Below are 9,959 nucleotides of genomic sequence, written 5' to 3'. Positions count from 1 at the left end.
GCCCCACATGACATGTCCTGTTATTGTAAAGTGTTACCCGTTAAAGGATTAGTTCACCTCAAAATGAAAATGTCCTGATAGTTTTCTCTCCCTCATCTCATCCAAGATGTTCATGTCTTTCTGTCTTCAGTGGGAAAGAAATGAAGTTTTTTTTAGGAAAACATTCCAGGATTTTTCTCCTCATAATGGACTTCAATGGGAACCAACGGCTGAAGGTCCAAATCAATAAGGAAGAGCTCCAGAGACTCTGATGATCCCAGAGGAATAGAGTCTGATCCCGAAAAAATATCGGACAGTAAAAAAAAAAAAATTACAATGAGTATCATTTTTAACCACCCTCTCTTAACCACCCTCTGCCGTAGAGGCAACACGTTGAAAACATCACACTAGACGTAGGCAGAAGTATCGCCCTCATGTTTACAAAGGGCACATGTGAAGACTAACACAAACGGCCTTTAGCAAAAAAAAAAAAAAAAAGGTAAAACAACAAAAACAATGTGTTTTTGGGGTGAGTTTGTATTAGTCCTTGCACTTTTGCTTGAGGTGGTACTTCTGCCTACGTCATGTGAGCTTTCCAATAGGATTGCACAATCCTTGACACAGAAGAGCAGCGCAAGATGAGCAATTTAGGTTAAAAAGTATATACATTTTTTTAAACAAAAAAATAAATGTCTGGTGGTTTGTCTGGGTCAGACTCTATTCCTCTGGATCATCAGAGTCTCTGAAGCTCTTCCTCATTGATTTGGACCTTCAGCCGTTGGTTCCCATTGAAGTCCATTATGAGGAGAAAAATCCTGGAATGTTTTCCTCAAAAAACTTAAATAATAAAATATATGCTCATTAATGTATATTTACTTCTTTCAAGTAATAAAGTATTCTCGTAAGTTTATAATATGCCATTGAAAACACATACGGGTGAGGGGTTCGAATGCCGGTCGCCATGTTGCTCCTCCATCTTGAAAGTACAGTAGCCAAAGAGGGACATACCCATAAATTCAAGCTTCGCCTTTCGCATTTTAACACTCGATGGCACCGTGTCGAATGTGAAGAGGGGGATTGCCGTGTTAATCTTGGACTAAATGGGCCACCGTAGGAGTTAAAACGAAATCAGAAATGAGAGGAACAGAAACTATTATTCACTGGATGGTCATATAGCTTTACACCGCTAGATGGTGGAAAATATCACACAGTGGAGCTTTAAGCCTCTCATTTCTGACTGTTAGATCGGATGGAATCTCCATGATCAGAAATATCAAATCCAGCCCTGAATCTTGGTGTGTGCAACCCAGCAAACCTGTCAACACAAAGCCTTGTCTGGTACCTCAGGCCTCTATTAACAGTCTTCTATCAGCCTGAGAGTTTGACTCAGAAAGCCAGAAAAGATCAGAAGCAGGAGATGGAGTGATGATGATAAAAATAGCAAAGTTTCAGTCAATAAATCTTAGTTGCATATGTCTCAATGCTCAGACTTTGTGTTGTTATACCAAAGGAAAAAACAATGGAAAAATCACTGCTTCACAACATCATCTTGTGACGATATAAACGTTGAGACCCTTCAGACCACTCAACATTAGAAAACAATTGAGTTATATACAATATGAAAACACAAATTAATAATAATAAATTATAAAATTCAGTAAAAAAATTTTGTATGAGTGTATGTATGAGTGGTCACAGGTTGCTATTGAAAGTCTTCCGATCTTTCATGGCTGTTCCGAGAATTTAATCCACATCACTCAATATATTTTCCTGAGTGCATCCGAGGAAAGAATGGTGTGAATGTTGAATTCATGCCCGTCACGCATATGCCTCAGCATCACTGCAGGCCTCTTCCATTCATTTTTCAATTCCTGAAGTAGTTTTGCTAATGTGTTTTCCCCACATCCATTGTTTAGCGTTATAGGATCAGGCAATCTGCTGCTCTACTGCTCTATGAAGCGAGACGGACACTGAAACACACATATCCTCCTTTATTCCGGCACCGTTTTTTCACAATGTGCCAGAGCTTTAAGTGCCAGCATAAGGTAGGAGCTCTATCGATATATTTTTTTGTAGGTCAAAACCTACAAAGAAGTTGCATATACCACTTCTGGTTTCATCGTATAAAATAAGGTCTGTGTTGAACACAAGCTCAGGATATTTTCACATTTTATTGTATTGTACTACATTAAATATAATCAGCGTGAAAACAAACACCAAGAGTAGCATGTAAAGGGAGAAAAGCAACGGTCCTCGTACTGAGCCTTGTGGTACTCCATACTGAACGTATGATCGACCCGTCCACTTTCACAGCCATGTTATGTTTATAATTGGACTCTTGCAAACTATTGAGTTAAATGGTTTCTAAATAAAGAATGAAAGAGTTGTCAGAAGCTTAATGATGGTGACATTGAAGTCATGCAACCTTAGTGTAGTTACTTTATAGCATGAGTTTTTGACTTTATAGCATGATCTTTTAACTTGCTTAACATGAGCAACTAAAAACTGGATTTTCATTTTACTTTCCAGCATTTAGTTTTGGAATGTTAAAGGAATAGTCAATGGCTGCCGAGATCTGCTTGGTCACAAACATTCTACCAAATATCTTCCATTGTGTTGGGGTTTGGAGAAAAACAGCTTTGGAGAAACTTGAGGGTGAGTAAATGATGACACAGTTTTCATGTTTGGGTGAACAATGATCGCCACGCACTAGGATTGCACATTGCAAGCGCCATCTTTTTACCCGTTTTGATTTAGTCAGTAACAGCAATAAGTATGAATGCTTGAGATATCAATGTTGTATCAAGAGGATCAGTCCTCACATAAAAATATTGATACCAAATAATTAGGGGTTCAAGCACATATCGCTGAGACCCTTTTGTAATTGTTAAATTTTCCAAGGATCAGCATTCTCCTCTAAAAGTGACCAGGCAGACCAAACCGTAAGTCGTAGAGATTTGAGACTTTGAGAGCTGGTAGTTCTCACACCGACTACCAACCAAGGCTCGTCCCAACCGGCCTGACAGGGGCGCTAAAGTGAGCAAAAGTATGAAATGCTCATAACTCCTAAACCATTAGGCATGGGCTCAAGTGTCTTATATCTTTGAAATCCTTTACTCAAGACTCAAATTTGCTTGTCGGTCTGGAGGAATTTTCAGGGATTTTGGATTTTTGGAAAAACCTATTTTTCAAACTAGTCCAAGGTTTTTGGCCCGATTGGAACCAAACCAGTGCAGTAAGATGGTAGCCTAGAAATCTAGACGCACCCTAGCGGCAGCAAATCTAATCTGCCCGTGAGTGTCGTCTAGCAACTCTCAATACCCTTCTGAGCTGTAAACACCAAACTCTTGCCGGGCCAATCACATCATGTATAGAGTCGGCGGGCAGGGCCATAATGACGACGGCCGAGTTGCGTTTGCGTGCTTCTAGTAAACACAGAAACTGGCGAACGGCGGTCTTTCGAATCAGCTTTGACCGCGACTCTGGAAGACTTGAGTTAAGCTTTTCTCTGAGAAAAGAACAAAGAACGGCACTGAAGTCATTCTTAAGAAGGGAAGATGTGTTCTGAGTTTAGCCGACCGGATACGGCGACAGCCGTTTATCCACCCCTCTGATTGAGCTGCCAATGGTGAGTTTCCAGACCAAACATCTTGATGTGGGTCTGGCTTGTCAGGCTAGTAAGATGGTGTAACAAGGTTCAAATTGTAGTGAAGGAAGGAGACAGGGTCGGCTGGGACTCGTGTGATTATTTACAATTCTCTCAATTCACAAATAAGTTGCGCTGTGGCTGCACACGCTTTCAAATTCAAGTGCAGTCTCAGCCTCTCTATAATGATAGCAGGTGTCCATACGAATCCTCAACTTCCTGTTTCCGTCAGGATTTATCCAACAAGACACAGGTGAATGTCATCCTGCATTTGACCCACTGAACCACACGCCCCTGGCCACAAATGGATTAGCAATAGTTATTGTAAGGCTGGAAAACCTAGTAGATGTCGAAATGTCTAATCGCTCTGAGAAAACAAAGGAAATTAGCATCTGAACTCATTCATACAGTTAGAGTCTCTGTCCGAGACGACATCACACTGAGTGAACCATCTATGAATGACACTAATTTACAGGCCTTTCCTTTCACATGAAACTTCCCCCAAACTCCTGCTCCACCAAACTTGAGATCACCTGAAATGCACCAGAAATCTCTTTGTTACAATGTCAATCCTCATGATACAGTATTATATGTGTTTGATATCATTTGAAATGTCTCAGTGCGACTGGTACAAATATCTCAACTCCACAGAAGTAAACTAGAACATCCTAAACGTTTTAAGAGTTTAAAGATATCTTTCCATGGTGTATGGTGGGTGTGGCTTTCAGCCATTTGGCCTTTCTTTCATACAAGCCTATAGGACTTGATCAATGCAAATTCCTATTGTGAACTGGTGTTTCCATTTGAAAGAGTTTCAAATGGTTCTTGGTATGTATCTGGTTCTGGTTATTTAAGGAAATGTTGCAAAGAGCTCTCAGATTAAGTCAGATTAAGAAGAATTGGAATAAAATCAATTTTCCCCGCTGAAAAGACCGAACGCGCAGCGACCTTCACCCGCCGATCGTTAGCCTCCATTGGGACGATTTGGGCGGCCTTACATTATCCAACTGAGCCACTGTTACTAAAATTGCTATAACTCGTGAACAGAATGAGATATTTAGACAAGCAAAACAAAAAGACAACTGCCCACTTGGTGGTGCTATAACAGAAAATAAATATATAAAAATGCTTTAACCGCTAGTCTTCAACCCTGCTCCTGTGACCCACGGTCCTGCAAAGTTTAGCGGGTTGGAAATAAACTTTGCAGGAGAGTGGGTCCCCAGGAGCAGGGTTGAAGACCTCTGGACTAGAATATTGGCATGAACTGTCTTTGTGCAAAGTGCCATGATAGCCTATGAGGACATTGGTGTATCTCAAAAAACATGGTCGCCATCGGCAAAAGAAGTTTGAGCACCTATTAGACGAGGTACCGGTGGCCGATCGGAACGAAACTTGGTGAGCATGTTCTCCTCTTAGCCCCAGAGGTCTGTCTGAATTTTGAAAGAAATCGGCCATTAGTTTTATGTCTCTGTAATCACATGTTTTTTTTTACTGTAAATGGTATTTTCCTTATCTAAGTGGTTACATGCTTGTCAGTTAAAATATAAATCACTTGAACCCTGATAATTGCTGCTCGCAGCTATATATCTTATTTTTCTTTTCTTTTTTAAATGATATGCTATGCTATGGTTTGCATCCATGTTTCCAATATTACAGCTATGAGAAGTCAAAGAGTTGTTAAAGAGTCAATCGTCAGTCTAATTAGCCATTAGCACTATATCTGGAATTTCAGGTAATTTCATCTGTCATCATAAGCATTAGGGGATTCACTCCATCAGTTATATGTGATATGTGGTTGTCACTCAAAAAAACTCTAGTATGGCCAAAAATACTTTGGGGTTTGTCCAAAACACATTGTTTAAATGCCTGTGTTCAGTCCAATTATTTTGTGTGTGTGTGTGTGTGTGTGTGTGTGTGTGTGTGTGTGTGTGTGTGTGTGTGTGTGTGTGTGTGTGTGTGTGTGTGTGTGTGTGTGTGTGTGTGACTAAGGAAGAATTAAATATAACCCAAATTTGGCCCAAACTCTGCCGTAAAGATAAACCAGTATAGCCATTAAAATGCTAAATGTGCGAAATGTTAATTCCTTATTGAGCAACAAAATCATTCAGGCCTACAATACTACGAGTGTCATCCATCACTGCATTGTAAATCCACTGGGGATAAAAATATTAACAGTATAATTATGGTATGTTTATAACTGGATCAGTAACATTATTCGGGAGCATTATTATGTTTCTAGCAAACATTCCACATAACATTGCACACAGACTAACCTGCAGGGCAAAATCTGCAAAATGTCCATTGTTTCATGTATTTTATTTTTTTCCAGTTCCTTCCCTTTTTTCCCCTTGATCCTCGATTAACTTCTATGGTCATCTGAGACTGACAGTGACATTTATAGATGTATACTATGTGTTACAAAAACAGTACTTGTACAAATGACGCCCAGATACCATGTGTGCTTTTCCAAGGTTTCATTTCAAGGCTCTCCATTCGGTGTTGAAACGTGGCTGCAGGGATTTGCTCCCGTCAGTGAGGTTAGGCAGAGATGTTGGGCAATGCATTTAGGCCTCCAGTTTATCCTGTTCAAATGTGTTTAGGTCTGGTACTATACAAACCTGATTCCAAAAAAGTTGGGACACAATGATCAATGCGATGCAATATTTTATTCAGAGTACAACATAGATGACATATCAAATGTTTAAACTGAGAAATCGTATCATTTTAAGGGAAAAACAAGTTGATTTTTAAAAATCATGGCATCAACACATCTCAAAAAAGTTGGGCCAAGACCATCTTTACCCCTGTGTGTGATCCCCTCTTCTTTTTATATCAGTCTGCAAACATCTGGGGACTGAGGAGACGAGTTGCTCAAGTTTAGGAATAGGAATGTTGTCGCATTCTTGTCTAATACAGGCTTCTAGTTGCTCAACTGTCTTAGGTCTTCTTTACCGCATCTTCCTCTTTATGATGCGCCAAATGTTTTCTAATGGTGAAAGATCTGGTCTGCAGGCTGGCCATTTCAGTGCCGGATCCTTCTTCTACGCAGCCATGATGTTGTAATTGATGCAGTATGTGGTCTGCCATTGTCATGTTGGAAAATGCAAGGTCTTCCCTGAAAGAGACGATGTCTGGATGGAGCATATGTTGTTCTAGAACTTGGATATACCTTTCAGCATTGATGGTGCCTTTCCAAATGTGTAAGCTGCCCATGCCTCACACACTCATGAACCCCAGACCATCAGAGATGCAGCTTCTGAACTGAGCGCTAAGAACAACTTGGGTTGTCCTTGTCCTCTTCAGTCCGGATGACATCGCATCCCATTTTTCCAAAAAGAACTTCAAATTTTGATTCGTCTGAGCACAGAACAGTTTTCCACTTTGCCTTGGCCGAGAGAAAACGCCTGCACTTGTGGATCATGTTTAGATATGGCTTCGTTTTTGACCTATAGAGTTTTAGCCGGCGACGGCGAATGGCACGGTGGATTGTGTTCTTCAATGTTTTCTGGAAGTATTCCTGAGCCCATGTTGTGATGTCCATTACAGTATCATTCTTGTATGTGATGCAGTGCCGTCTAAGTGCTGAAGATCACGGGTCTCCAGTTTGGTTTTCCTGCCTTGACCCTTACCCACAGAGATTGTTCCAGATTATCTGAATCTTTGGTTGATATTATGCACTGTAGATGATGATAACTTCAAACTCGTTGCAATTTTTCTCTCATAAACTATTTTTCGCCGCAGCATTGGGGGAATTGGTATATCTTCTGCCCATCTTGACTTGGAGAGGCTCTTTTTATACCCAATCATGTTGCCAATTGACCTAATGAGTTGCAAATTGGTCCTCCAGCTGTTCCTTATATGTACAGTTAAGTTTTCCGGCCTCTTATTGCTCCCTGTCCCAACTTTTTGGGAATGTGTAGCTCTCATGAAATCCAAAATTAGCCAATATTTGGCATGACATTTCAAAACGTCTCACTTTCAACATTTTATATGTTATCTATATTCTGTCCCAACTTTTTTGGAATCTGGTTTGTAGATGTGTTTTATCCAGGACTTTTCCAGTTCTTAGACCCTTAAGTAGTCAATGGAGGGACAGAAAGCGCTCAGGTTTTTTAAAGGGATAGTTCACCAAAAAATAATAATTCTAAGTGTGTATGACATTCTTGTTTCAGACAAATACAATTGGAGTTATATATATTTAAAAAAAAAACGTCCTGGCTCTTCCAAGCTTTATAATGGCAGTAAATGGCAGCCGAAAATTTGAACCCCCAAAAAGTGCATCTATCCACCATATAACTGCTCCACACGGCTCCAGAGGTTAATAAGGGCCTTCTGAAGAAAAGCCATGCGTTTGTGTAAGAAAAATAAACTTTACAAACTAAATAACAAGCTTCCGACAGGTGGTCTCCTATGCAAGTCAAATTATGGCAAAAGAATAACCCGTGACGCAATATATGACGCAGGATGTAGTAGTGTAAACTTTGACGCCTCTCGCGGTTCAAACATATAGTGCTGGGCAACAAACTCAAACTCCTCTTCTCTCCTTCGGCATTTCTCATTTTAAAAATCCTTGTTTTAGACTCTAATGCCAGCAGCCATATCACCCTGTAGCCCAAGACTGGTTTCCCACTGAAGCTAAGCAGGGCTGAGCCTGGTCAGTACCTGGATGGGAGACCAACTGGGAAAACTAGGAGCTGCTGGTAGAGGTGTTAGTGAGGCCAGCAGGGGGCGCTCACCCTGTGGTCTGTGTAAGTCCTAACACCCCAGTATAGCGATGGGGACACTATACTGTCAAAGAGCACCGTCCTTCAGATGAGACGTTAAACCGAGGTCCCGACTCTCTGTGGTCGTTAAAAATCCCAGGATGTCTTTCGGAAAAAGAGTAGGGGTGTAACCCCGGCATCCTGGCCAAATTTGCCCATTGGCCTCTGTCCATCATGGCCTCCTAATAATCCCCCTCTCCTGATTGGCTTCATCACTCGGTCTCCTCTCCACCAATCAGCTGGTGTGTGGTGAGCATTCTGGCGCAATATGGCTGCCGTCGCATCATCCAGGTGGTGCTGCACATTGGTGGTGGTTGAGGAGATTCCCCCTTCAATATGTAAAGCGCTTTGGGTGTCTAGAAAAGCGCTATATAAATGTAATTAATTATTATTATTATTAATTCATGACCGGTGTTTTTGTTTTGCTCTACCCGCTGTGCTTCCTCATTATTTCAATACTTCATGCGTCGGGTCAAGGGATACTCCTTTCGCCATAAATCAATGCGTACGGCCGTCTGTCGAAAGCTAGTTATTTTAGTTTTTAAAGTTTTAAATATGGATATTTTCTTTACACAAAGACATGGCTTCACTTCAGAAGGCCTTTATCAACCCCTGGAGCTGCGTGGAGCAGTTATAGATGCACTTTTATGAACTTAATTCAAAACAAAAACAGCTAATCACTGCCATTATAAAGCTTGGATTAACCAGGACATTTTTTAATATCACTCTGACTCAGAAAGAAGAATGTTATATACACCTCGGATAGCTTGAGGGTGAGTAAATCATGGGGTTATTTTCATATTTGGGTGAACTAACCCTTTAAGAAGATCTTCATTTGTGTTCCAGTGTGAGTCTTGCGGGTTTGGAAAGACATGAGGGTGAGGAATTAATGACTACATCAAAGATGATTGACAGCTAGCATATAGTTTGGATTGGCGGTATGGTTCTGTTCTGAGCAAGAACTCCCTGTAAATCCATGCAGCCTAGCATGGATAAGAGCAGGGAGAGCAGAAATAACTTATTTTACGGTAAACAAAAAAGAAGCAACATATATATATATATATATATATATATATATATATATATATATATATATATATATATATACCCATCAGGCATAACATTATGACCACTGACAGGTGCAGTGAATAACACTGATGATCTCTTCATCACGGCTCCTGTTAGTGAGTGGGAGATATTAGGCAGCAAGTGAACATTTTGTCCTCAGAGTTAATGTGTTAGAAGCAGGAAAAATGGGCAAGCGTAAGGATTTGAGTGAGTTTGACAAGGGCCAGATTGTGACGGCTAGACGACTGGGTCAGAGCATCTCCAAAACTGCAGCTCTTGTGGGCTGTTCCCGGTCTGCAGTGGTCAGTATCTATCAAAAGTGCTCCAAGGAAGGAACAGTGGAGAACCGGCCACAGGGTCATGGGCGGCCAAGGCTCATTGATGACCGTGGGGAGCGAAGGCTGGCCCGTGGGGTCCGATCAAACAGACGAGCTACTGGAGCTCAAACTGCTCCAGAAGTTAATGCTGCTGATAGAAAGCTGTCAGAATACACAGAGCATCTC

This window comes from Pseudorasbora parva, chromosome 22, assembly GCF_024679245.1.
Source record: "Pseudorasbora parva isolate DD20220531a chromosome 22, ASM2467924v1, whole genome shotgun sequence".
Lineage (NCBI taxonomy): Eukaryota > Metazoa > Chordata > Actinopteri > Cypriniformes > Gobionidae > Pseudorasbora > Pseudorasbora parva.
The sequence above is the reverse complement of the archived record's forward strand: the minus strand, read 5'-3'. Positions refer to the sequence as shown.